Source organism: Myotis brandtii, unplaced genomic scaffold (assembly GCF_000412655.1).
Source record: "Myotis brandtii unplaced genomic scaffold, ASM41265v1 scaffold520, whole genome shotgun sequence".
In the NCBI taxonomy this organism is placed as follows: Eukaryota; Metazoa; Chordata; class Mammalia; order Chiroptera; family Vespertilionidae; genus Myotis; species Myotis brandtii.
The window spans coordinates 4,413,300-4,426,614 of NW_005369827.1; the positions used below are offsets into that span (position 1 = coordinate 4,413,300).

The window sequence follows — 13,315 nt, forward strand, 5'->3', positions numbered from 1 at the left end:
GGCTTAGGCCCGCTTCCCAAGGGGAGCAGGGAGCAGGTAGTAGGACATCCCCTAGGGCTCCCAGTATGTGATAGGGGGCAAGCTGGGCTGAGGGAACCCCCTCCCCAGTGCACAAATTTTTGTGCACTGGGCCCCTAGTCACAATATAAAAAATTAAAACAAATTATGTATGTCATTTAAGATCATTGTTATTTAATTGCCATTAATAATTTTATAGAATAAGTCATTAAGAAAGCCTAAAATTATTCTCATAAGTAAAAGTGATTTATTATTTTGAAAACATTAAAAAACAAAAACAAAAAAACCTGCAACAGCCCTCCCTAATTTCCTCCTATAAACTAGTGAAAGCTGACTTTCCTGTGTCCCCTTACATTTGCCTATGATTGGCCATAGTTTGCTTTTCCCAATGTGCAATTTTCCTCTGCTATTCTCAAATAAACTCATTTCAGCTAGCTACAGACTTTATTATTTCATTTTTTTAAAATATATTTTATTGATTTTTTTACAGAGAGGAAGAGAGAGGGATAGAGAGTTAGAAACATCCATGAGAGAGAAACATCGATCAGCTGCCTCCTGCACACCCCCTACTGGGGATGTGCCTGCAACCAAGGTATATGCCCTTGACCGGAATCGAACCTGGGACCCTTCAGTCTGCAGGCCGATGCTCTTTCCACTGAGCCAAACCAGGTAGGGCTTATTATTTTATTTTTAAGGTGAACAAGAGTTTTGTGGGTTTTTTGCTTGTTTGATTTTGGTGTTGGGTGTTTTTTGGGTGTGTGTTTTGTTTTTTATTGTTTGTTTGGTTTTGGCATCTCATTGTTTCTTCCTTATCACCTCAACTACACTGTATTCCCAAGTACAGGATTCTCCAGAACACCAAGCACTGGGGAGAATACACAATATGTATTACATAAATTAAAACTAAGATATAGATTATCTAGATAAGAGACAAAATAAATTTTGCAATTCTGTATCACAAATTAAGTTTTAAACTATGTATTCAAAAGGTTTAACATTGGGAGCCAGGGGGGCAGTCAATAAGAGAAATACAAAAAAAAAATTTTAATTGAGATGTTTCTATCCTAATAGAGGGTATATCAATCTACTTGAGTTCAGTGGCTATGTTTTACTAGTACTATTAACGTGAAACTTATTAAAGGAAAGGTATAAAAATGCTAGATCTGTATTTGAGTAGCTGAATAGACTCAGATCTCAAAAGAACTTATAACAGATACATCTGCAATGAAGTCACTAATATCAAGGGACTCTAAACTGGAGCCTGCAGGCCATTAGGGAAATTGGTCTTATGCTCATCTACACTGGAGGGAACATGAACTTTTAGATAGTGCCTATCCTATTGCAGTTCTAGGAATGAGGCATATTTTGCTGAACTCCAACCTAGCAACTGGTATAGTAATCTATCCTATATAGACTAATGTTAATTATTGTTGCCTACAGCAATTATAATTCTTTCAAAACAATTTAAGCCTGTGGTGTTTGCTTTATAAACTCTGTCTTTCTCCTCCCCACCACCTTGGAGGACATTTCCGTTTCCTCCTGAAATGTGCCTCCAGAATTTGAATTCCTAAGATCCCAAATAAACTCTTGGTTTGCTTTGAAGCCTCAGTTCTTTCTTGTTTGAAAGACCCCACTTGAGAATTCTACAGTAGTTTTCAATCTCATTTTCAAGTGACTATTACATATTTATGTAACTCAAAGGCTTGGCTTTGTCAAAACGACTTCAGGAATACAAGATCATTCTGCCCAAGGTCTTAGATGATTCCTGTAACCAGAGGCTCTGGTTCTAATTCCAAAGATATTTATTGCAAAGAAGTCGCAGCAAACTACAAGAGCTGGCATATTTTATATCCCACATCTATACATATTTTAGATATTTTAAATTCTAACTCCAATATCTCCTTACTGGTGAGAATACAAGTGACAAATTCAACCACTCATAAACTTTCTCTACATCTGATATCCAGACACTAATTGATTCACCAGTTTCCTTCTGATAGTTTGTTAATCACCCAGAGCAACTACATCACATGATTGGACTAATTAATGAGTGAGTGGCCAGAGGCCACTTTTAGTGACAGACCTCAAATTCCAGAGAAAGAATGAAAATGACTCCAACCAAAATATATACTGATACAAGTATCACCCCCATCTCTTGGCTGCACGAAAGAAACTGGATATTGCAACACAGATGACTGTGTAGCAGTGGCATGAAGAGAAACTTGTAATGCTCTAAATCACCATAAACCAGGACTCTTTTATAGAACTAGTTCTCTTCCTAACAAAATACACATCCTTTTACTTAAAAACAGCAGACCTCTTGATGTTTAGTAAAAGGGATGGGGATTATAACTTTGGTTTTATAAGCCCATAAACACAAAAAGTAAAGTACATATTTGGAAGGAAAGAACAAAATTACTAAGATTTGGGCTGAATATCTCATGAGCTTGGCAGAAAATGGAAAAATAAGCCTCAGTGTACCAAATTTCTCAGTAGGGTTCCTCAGATTTAGATTCTCCAGACACAATATCTTGGATGATACGATGCCCGACAACATTGAATACCACCATGTCATGGTTTCAGATATAAAATAGAGGCGGCTGCTCAGATGTTGTGAATAAGGATATAATTCTAGCCCCTCTTAAAATTGTCATGCAACTAGTAGAAATGAGCAATTGTTCACATTATATCAAAGCTTTCATCAGATCTTATTAAACATGGTAATATCAGCATTAGGTATGTCTAATGAATGAAAGGGTCATCTAAATTCCCCTGGTCAAGGCCCATGACAATCATGGTTGGAATAAAGACTTTGGACCACAGAAGGCTCAAGCCAGTTCTGGTATATCAATGATGGCTGCATAAAGCAAAGAGGATGGCAAGTGACTCAGCTTTTTCTTAGTGTTAATCAGTGGGAACTAAAGCACTAGGTCCAGAATGCACTGCTAAAGACACCAAAAGCATAAGGCTCTCAGTCATTGGAGACCTTTTAACCTCCATCCACAATATTTGATCCTGGAAAAACAGTTCCATTGAGATATCCCTTTGCTTGCTCATATTGTTTAATGCAGTATTCCTAAGCTTTTTTCAACTAAACATGCTTAGTTATCACTAAAGCCCAGAAGTCATTAATAAGTAAGGTATTTTATGTCAAAATTTTTATATATGCCCTTAGTATAATTAATGAGAAAATTATATTAGATAAAAATACATCATCATTATCAACACTCTGACATCCATGATCAATAAAATAACTTAATATAAAGCTATAAGATTTTTGAAAATTTCAAGTCTTTCAAATAAAGTTTATTTTATTTTTGTAAAAAATAAATGTATACCATTTATACTTTAAAATTTTTATTTTATCTAATTTTGATTCCATGCTCACCAAGCAGTTTTCTTATTACAATTTGGCTACTATATAAAAAAGTTTTTATCCATTCACTCACTCCACTAATATTTATTGAGAGCCTACTATAGGTCAGGCTTTATTTTAGGCAGGGGAGTACAGTAAACTAAATATTTCTAAGGGAGGAAGACAAACAATAAACTTAAAAGTGATGTGACAAGTGCTATGGATAAAAATAAAGCAGAAAAGGGAGGGTGTGGGTGATTGGGGGGTTTCTATTAAATTAGAGAAATGTCCTAATTATGTATGTTCTGATCCACAAGATAGTCTTTTTTAAAATGGATTGCAGTGTAGTTTTCTTTAACTCACTCTCTGTTGTGCATTAACAATGTCAATATAGTGAATACGTTACTTTTCATGCATTCCATAAATTCAACATCATTTTTATAGGTAATTGGCACGTGAGAAAAAAATAACCTAAAAAGATGATGCTGATTTCCCTATTTCAAACTGTCTTAGGTTGTGTCCCCTCCAAAGCAAGCCCTGTAAAAATGATTTGAGTTCAAGTAGTTGAACTGGGAGGTGACCCCAGGAAGCAGTACTGGTGGGAGAGGTACATGATACAAGGAAGAGGCTCCAATATAAGGTGTGTTAATGACAGGACTTCAGCTGTGGACGACTGGGGCTCTGAGAGACCATGGGGAGTAAGGAAGCTGGAGTAGTTACCAATTTTGTCCATCATCCATTAAGGGCCCCTCTATTAAATATGTGAATAGGGAGCTCATAAGCATAAGGAATCAACAATGTCTATCACACTGTGACAAAAACCTCATATTTATTTTTTACTCTCCTAATTCAGAATTGTTAATATAGTATTTAAACAGCATCTAAGTTCTGGTTTTCCTTTTTTCAAATAAGCTTTCCACATTATGATACAATATCATAGATAAGATTGTGGGAAGAATGCTTTAAATTACTTCAAGAATGAGACTATTTTCACACATTCTCAAAAGTTTCAGAAACCCTAATTCTCTAATGTGCTAATAACAAATTATTATCTATTCATTAAAGCAAGGCATATGAAATCTAGTAATTTGATTTAAACTCTAAAAATAGTGAAGTTGCATTCTTTAGAAATAGTCTACACTAATATTTCTTTCCTGAATTAATTTGAAACAGAGAACACTGTTTTTATGTTACCAATCCAGTGGACCTTCCCAGCAAATGAGCAACAGATAAGGGACGTCTCTATATTTATTCTGCTATAATTGTATATTACACCAGCCCAGGGGAAACAGATCTTGAGAACATTGAGAAATCAAGGCTTTCCCTACACAGACAATTGAAGCAAAATGGGATTAAAAATTGCAGATCTCTTCTTTTGTCCACTTTTTGCATAAGAGCTTCTCTGTGCTTCTTTTTCTTAATATATATTTTTATTGACTTCAGAGAGGAAGGGAGAGGGAGATAGAAACATCAAAGATGAGAGAATCATTGATCAGCTGCCTCCTGCATGTTCCACAATGGGGATCGAGCCAGCAACCTGGGCATGTGCTCTGACAGGAATAGAAGCCTGACCTCTGGGTTCATAGGTTGATGCTCAATCATTGAGCCATGGTGGCCAGGCCTTTGTGCTTCTGTGGAGACCAGATAACATGGAGCCCCAGGAGTGAGGCAGGAGTGGGCTTCTAAGGTTAGGAAGAAAGTTTCTCAGGAAGTCATTTAGGTAAATGCAATGGTGGAAATTGGAACATTGTCAAGTCTTTTATCTCTTTATTTATTTTTGTTATACATATTGTGGATTTTTAATTTCTACAGCTAAGAACTCAAAAGTCACAGATCTTTTAGGTCCTTATAGGTGTTCCACAGAGCATATGTACTTTTCTTAATTTTCTTTTTAGGTTTTTTTAAACTTTATATTCTTTCAATTTCAGTTTACATTCAATGTTATTTTGTATTAGTTTCAGGTATACAGCATAGTGATTAGACAATCATATACATTACAAAGTGATATTTATAGTACCCACCTGGCACCATCCATAGTTATTAAATATTATTGACTATATTTCCTATGCTGTACTTTACACCCCCATGTGTATTTTGTAACTACCAATCTGTACTTCTCAATCCCTTCACCTTTTTACCCAGTCCCCCCAAACCACTCCCTTCTGGCAACATCAGTCTGCTCTGTAATTATGAGTTTGTTTCTGTTTAGGACATTGTCAAATCTTTTTTTTAAATTTAATTTATTGGGGTAACAAAGGTTAATAAAATTATTTAGGTTTCAGGTGTACAACTGAATAATACATCATCTGTATATTGTATTGTCAGATATAAGTTTTTTTGAAATTAGTTTAAAATATAACTTAATATTATATGTATAGCCCTAGCTGACTTGGCTCAGTGGCTAGAGCATCAGCCTGCAGACTGAAGGGTCCCAGGTTCGATTCCAGCCAAGGGCACATGTCTGGGTTGTGGGCTCATCCCCAGTAGGGGGCGTGCAGGAGGCAGCGGGTCAATGATTCTCTCTCATCATTGTTTCCATCTCTCTCTCGTTCTCCCTTCCTCTCTGAAATCAATAAAGAAATATTATATATAAACCAGAATCATGTTAATGATAATGCAGGCGGTCAAATGTTTCTCTCCTAACCATTAAAGAAATAATTAGATCAATACTTTAATACCACAAAAAAAGCCATTATTCTCCCTGTAAGGCATAATCTTGGTCTTTCACTTGAAATAAGTTGGCAAGTTTCCTTCATGATAAATAATGTAATATTAAAATCACAGTTGGAGAACTGTTCTCCAAATACACACAGCAGGTTATAGGAATTATAGCCCAATTTTACTTGGAAATAAACTATTCCTTCCTAATGAGTATGTCTAGCTTCAAATAACATAGAAGGGCAGAGTTAAGAACATAATTAAAATAATTATGTTGCATAAAAAAGAGCACATGAGTTTGCATAGTAAAGACTGGATCAGCTGTGAAAATCACCAAAGAAAATGACACAGTTAATTGGGCTAAGCATTAGACAAGTAAAGCCATAATTCAAAACCCTATTTTTCTACTTTCCATTTCTTAACACAGTTTTAAATAACTATAACAATGCCGATGGCATATGTAACAGGAATCTGAAAGTCACACTCTACAAAATATAGGTATAAACAAACTTCAGCTTCAATGAGAGTGGAAAATGAATGTAAAGTGGCCAGAATCACAAAGATCAAGGCAAACTACATGTGTGTGTCTATCTTCAAAGCTCTTATTCTTATCATCAATGGTATTCATTCTAATAATGAGTATCTGTGTGTCTTAACTGTAGTTGATTATGATTCTTATGTTAACTCCTTATCAAAAATTACTTATAAGAAAAGATATATCTATTGCCTTAGAAGGCAAGTGATGTTTACTCAGGGTTTTTTACATCATTAAGTTCTAGACACAAAATTCTAGGGATTGTGACCCTCTCGCTCTTGTTGCTCAGTCATTTATGATCACATTGAAGAACAAAATCACATTTAAAAAGAAAGAAACGTGACCTTTCCGCTGCGTTCACCCTCTTTGGCAGCTTTGCAGAATTTATGGTATTGATTCCCTCCTCCGCACAGACACTCTCTTCTGTCTGTTGGCAAAGTCCTCCTCTTCGAACCTTGAGCCTCCTTTTTTTCTGACTTTTTCTCTCTTTCCTAGATTCTCTTTAGATGCATGGTCAGTTCTAGAAACTGCACATTTATAAACTGTATTTCTGAGTGCGACTATAAAAAAAACAAATTATTCTAAAGTCACTGTTAGCATTAGCATTAGCATTATCATCCTTATCATCACCATCACTATCATCATCACCATCAGCAGCAGCATTCAGCAACAGTTCTACCATCTGTCTTCATTTTTTTAGTTTTACACTTCAATCATCCCAAGACAAACATTTTTGAGATGGAGTTAAGAACACATGTGATTTTTTGGGAATAATATCTGTGACAGATAAAAAGGGAAGAAGAGAGACTGGGTAGGGAAAGACTTCAGACTGGGATACAGACCTGAAAAATGTTTAAAGAAAGGAGTTGCAGCTGTTAGTCTGTTCTCTGTATCTATGAGTCTGTTTCTATTTTGTTAGTTTACTTTGTTCATTAGATTCCACATATAAGTGAAATCATATGGATCAGAGGGGAGGAGGTTAGTGGGTGTATGAAAAAGATGAAGGGATTAAGAAAAAAGACACACAGCCGAATCAGTTTGGCTCAGTGGATAGAGCGTCGGCCTGTGGACTCAAGGGTCCCAGGTTCGATTCCAGTCAAGGGCATGTACCTTGGTTGCAGGCACATCCCCAGTAGTGCAAGAGGCAGCTGAATCGATGTTTCTCTCTCATCAATGTTTCTAACTCGCTATCCCTCTCCCTCTCTCTTCCTCTCTGTAAAAAAAATCAATAAAATATATTTTAAAAAATACTTTTTAAAAAGTTCAGTGATTGCAAACTGAGTCCCACGAAGGGGCCATTAGGGAAGTTGTGGAAGAAGCAGAGAAATCCGAATTCATACTAGTAGGTGGTAGGAATAGGAAGAAGTTCCTGCAACAGTCAAGCGTGGAGTTGGGAGGAGTTTTTGAGGAGGGATGTGGGACAATGCTCAAACCATCCGCAATGATCCTATTTCCAAATGAGGTCACTGAGGTATTGGATGACTTCAACATATCTTTTTCGGGGGGGGGGGGGGGGGAGAACCAATGTCACCCCAATAAATTCAATAAATAAATAAATACAGAATGAATGAATGAATGAATGAATAAATCCTATATAATAAAAGCCTAATATGCAAATTGAATGAACAGCAGAATGACTGGTTGGCGGGGGGCTGGGCCAGTGGGCAGGGGGTGGCAACCTGCGGCAGTGGAGGGGTGATCGGGGAGGGGGGGCAGGGCTGGCCACTCACAGAGGGAGACCACCAGCAGTGACAGGCTGCTGTGGGACGGGGCCAGCCACTCGCTGGCCAGCGCCATCCCCCAATCAGCCCACCAGTCGCCTCCCTCAGAGGGAGGCCAGACTGTGGCTTAGGCCTGCTCCCTGCAAGGACATCCCCGGAGGGCTCCCGAACTGCAAGAGGGCACAGGCTGGGCTGAGGGGCTCCCCCCTCCATGGAGTGCACGAATTTTCATGCACCGGGCCTCTAATAAATAAATAAATAAGGAAAGGAGTTGTGGGAAGAAGAGAAGCAGGTTTCGGCAGGCAGAGCTTCAAACCACAGCAAAGATCTGACACTCTTGGCTCACCCAGGGGGCAGCTAAGGAACAAGCAGCTCCTATTATAGGAGTCCCACATTGGGCAGAGATGTTCAGGCACTAGAACCCCTGATATGCTCAGTTATTGTTAAAGAACCGCCCAGAAAAAAGCATGGCTTTGAATCAAAAACCATTGTGGATCCTGAAAGGACTAACAGCAGGAATCTGTCTACTAACTATACAACTTCCACTGAACATTAAGTTCCATCTGGAAGGGAGAGCCAGGTGGCGCCTCCACGGCTGCCATCTTCTTCATGCCTTCCTCGGACATGGCTACAATTGACTTATGTTTGCTGTGTTCTATCCTGACTTCTCCATAACAAACAGTTCTAGACTCAGCCAACCGATTAATTTTCCAAAGCACAATTCTGATTATACCAATGCCTATTCAAAAAGCCGTTGATATTATTTAACATTACTATTTATTATGTACAGTTGACCACTGAACAAGGTAGGGGGTTAGGGCCACCTGTGCCCGCACTGTCAAAAATCTGCATATAATTTATGTCATCCCTCTGCACCCACAACTTAAAAATACTTTTTCTGATCCACAGTTGGTTGAATCTGCAGATGTGAAACCCTGGGCTGTAAAGGGTCAACTGTATGTTTACATTAGCCGTGTGTAAGTGAACCTGTGTAGTTTAAACCATGCAGGTCAAGGATCAATGTATTTATTATTTAGTAATAAGATTAAAAGTCTTTAAGCATCAAATACCCACCAAAATCTGGGCCAAATCATTCTTTCTGAAATTATCTAAGACAGTAAACTGCAGGAAAAAACACATTTCAGAGCCAGAACATATAAGCTTTGAAATGCTGACTTTATCCACCACTTACTAGGTGGATAGCTCGATTTCTTCATTAATAAAATAAGAAAACTTGGCATGGATTGTGCAAAAGTTTATTGAGATAATTTTAGGACCAAAAATCACTTGGTACACTTTAATTCCCTTCCACAGTTCTTTCTCCTCTGCATGCCTCCAATCAGATCACTTGCCAAGCCTTGGAAGTGTCTCCTACTTTCCTGCCTATGTTTTACCTCTGATCCTTTTTGAACGTCTTTCTCTGCACCATACCATTTTCCCAATACTTAATAAAATATTACCCATCTTCTGAAGTTTTACAGTTTACACCTTGTAATCATTCCAGGCAGATGTTAATCCATCATTTAGATTAAAACAGAAGCAAAACGAAACAAACCATTTTGGGGGAATATTCATGGGCTGCCACGTGTTCTTTTTATTTCTGCACCCGTTCGTTTTCATTTATTCCTAGAATAAGTAGCTCATAAGGTCAAGTTCAGTGTGTGTATTTATATATACACATAAATACTGCAGCTTCTAGCACAGCATTTACAATAGGATATCCTCAATAAATATTCCCACATGACATCATCTGGTGATGTACAAGCTAACAACTTCATGAGATTATTTAGTAATGTTCTAAGGATATCTGTTTATGTATGATGGCTCCACAAAAGATATGCTATGGCAAAATGAATAAAAAACTTTCAGTGTTTAGAAAACAATTGACAGCCACAAATCTATGAAATGCCATCAATGTAAAATGGCATTACAATGAGTCGGAAAAACCAGACCATCCTTTCCATCATTTATTTAACAAATATTTATTGTCTGCCTTAATTCAGCCAAAGTCCTTGAAAGAACTGTCAATACCTACTCTCCAGCTACCCACTTCAATCAGCCTTCTATCCCCATTACTTGACTAGGACATCACATTTGCCAATGAACTCCATGTTGGCTTCCTGGAACACTGACACTGTAAATTCTGACTCACTCCATACCTCAATTTCATTCAGATCTTTCTCCGAATATAGATCCTCTGCTTCCCTGATCCCCAGTCTAAAGTGGAATTTTCCCCATTTACTCTATTCCTTTACTGAGCTTTGTTTTCACATACTGATAATTACCTGACATAATTTATGTATCAATTCTTTATTTTTTTCCCCACGAATGAAAGTTTTAATAAGGAAATAGACTTGATCTTACTGTTTTATCCTTAGCACTTGGAATAGCTCCCGGCTGTCAGGAAGTAACTGTGGCATGCAGGAATAAATGATGTGCTGAGAATAGCATTATGGGTAAGATGATCTGATATTTTTAGCACAAAACTGAAATTAGATCAATTTTATTGATATTAAAAGAGGATTTTTGTACATTAAAAGTATCCAAACAGATCCATTTAGTTAGTATTAAAACCAAGTTAGGGGAGGGTAGGGGTAAGGGGGAGAGATCAACCAAAGAACTTGTATGCATGAATATAAGCCTAACCAAGGGACACTGACACCAGGGGGGTGAGGGCATGAGTGGAGGGACTGGGGGGAGGGGACAATGGGGGATAAGGACACCTATGTAATACTTTAATCAATAAAGAAAAAATAAAATAAAAACATAATGTACCAACTTTAAATAAATAAATAAATCCAAGTTAGATTTGCATATTATTTCTGCTATATTTCTTCAGGAGAAAAAAACACATAACGTAGATTGGTGCAAAATCAATCTGTGTCATTGGTTTTCAACTTGTGTGTTCACAGACCATAAGTTCAAGGATGTCTGGAGATCTCAACTCAGAGAGACCACTGGACTCTGTCTTGGCTTTTCCTCCTCACATCAAGGTGAGAAAAATGTTTTCAAGAAAAAAAGTCAAGGTGATCACAGAGCTATCCTCATTTTCTTCTCTTTACTCTGTGGCCACAGTCCTGAATTTCCCATTGCTCACCATTTAAAAGCAGTTGTTTAACCTATTGTATCCAATGTCCTAGTTATGCACTGAAAACACTACTCCAAATCCAGTTATGCTACCATGATTGGAAAACTTGCTCTATTTCAAGTATTTTTATTGGTCACTCAGTAACCAATATAAGAAAAATCTAGTAAATACTCAATAGAAGCAAAAGTTAATTTCGTAACATCCATCTTCAACTCCCTATTTCTGAGTCTTCTTATCAGTAACCTACTTCTTTATTTTTTTGCAATAACATACAACAGGTCTCTCTTCCTCCAATCTCTTTTTTAAACAAACTAAATATATTCACTTACTAAGATAAAATTTTAATCCTATCAGTTTCCAGGTTTAATCACATCTGGTGTTTTTTGTGAAGTTGTTTTTGTTTTGTTTCTTTTTTTGGGGGGGGGAGGATTTCTAAATTAAGTTGAACCTTCTTAGATTGGCCTAACAGCCTTCCCACTCCCTGACCACAATGTTTCCATCTAGTTTGATCATATTCCTTCATGCTCACTGTGCATACCAATGAAATTGGATGACATTTCCTTAAATATGACACAAAGTCTCATCTGTAAACCGTGGCTCTCCCACCTGACACAGCCTCCTCTTTCAGAGCCTTGCCTCTCCTCTTGTCATCTCAGAAACCACATTTTTCTTGAAGCCAAAGAAGATGTTGCCTCCTTCTTTTGAACCATTATAACACACCCTTCTTTTACTAACTTATTGAGCACTTATCGGGTGCCACTTCTCTCAGGTTTCAGGGCGAATTATTTTATTTGAGCTTCATAAAGTGTTATTGGGTGAGTGCTGTTATTATCCCTACCTTCAAAATGGGGGAACAAAGCACAGGGATGATAAACAAGTTGTCTAATGTGACACTACGTGCAAGCTCTATGCTGTGTTGCTTTACTTAGCACATCCTCACAGTATCATAGATATAAACTACATGAGGGCAGCAACTTTGCAAAACATTTAGCAAAGATCTTGCATCCAGAAGGTTTAATACAGTAAGTATTTGCTCCTGCTCTGAAAGGCAGAAAGAGTGAAAAATAATGGCCATGAAATGCTATTCTTTTTTTTAAAAAAAATTGATATTTCTGCAGATAAATTAATAAAAATATAATAGGAAGTAGTAAATAATAAAAGTTTTAGCTGCCTCAACACTTTATTTTGCAAAATTGTTGTTCTATAACTAAAAATTGGAATAGAGAACAATGAAAAATGGAGTCAATGGAGAAAAACTCAAAAGCCGATAGTTATGTTGGAAATTGTTTTCAGGTAAGGTTTATCCCGGGTAGCTCAGTTGGTTAGAGTATCACCCCAATGCCATAGTTGTTGGTTTGATACCCAGTCAGGACACATACAAAAAGCAACCAAAGAGTGCATGAATAAGTGGAACAACAAATCAATGTCTCTCTCTCTCCTCTCTCTCCCTTCACCCTCCTTCCCTCCTTTCCTCTTTTCCTTCTCTCCTTTCACTCTCCCTTCCTCTCTTTCTCTTAAATCAATAAATACAAAATTTTTAAAATCTTTAAGTAATTAGGAAAAAGTTACTATATGCTTTTCTCTGTCTTTTAAATCAAGAATACCAAAATATAGCTTATTCTTTCTCTTGAAAATATAGCCTTTGGAAATATTGATTACTAAATTATGCAGTTATGAGACCATGCCTTCTGGAGTTAATGAGATTGATGAAGACATTTGCTTTATTGCTAGACATGTTGTTTCTGTGTCTTCGTCCTCATTAGAAACTATGATACAGAGTTTCAACTTTCAGTAACACTAATCCATTCTGTTAATATTTTGTGATGGCAAATTTATTAACTAGGCAACACAACAGTGCACTTAATTTAAAAAATATTCTCTGCCATGATGGGTGGTTCTAATGCTATTATAATTCTACTAGAGGTCTGGTGCCTGAATTT

General features: G+C 37.1%; 1 protein-coding gene across 1 annotated transcript in view; it reads right to left on the reverse strand.

The window, feature by feature from the left end:
- The window catches only part of KCTD8 (potassium channel tetramerization domain containing 8), a 232,953-nt gene that overhangs the window by 121,682 nt on the left and 97,956 nt on the right, over nucleotides 1-13,315 (reverse strand). The gene's annotated exons all lie outside the window — the stretch shown is intronic.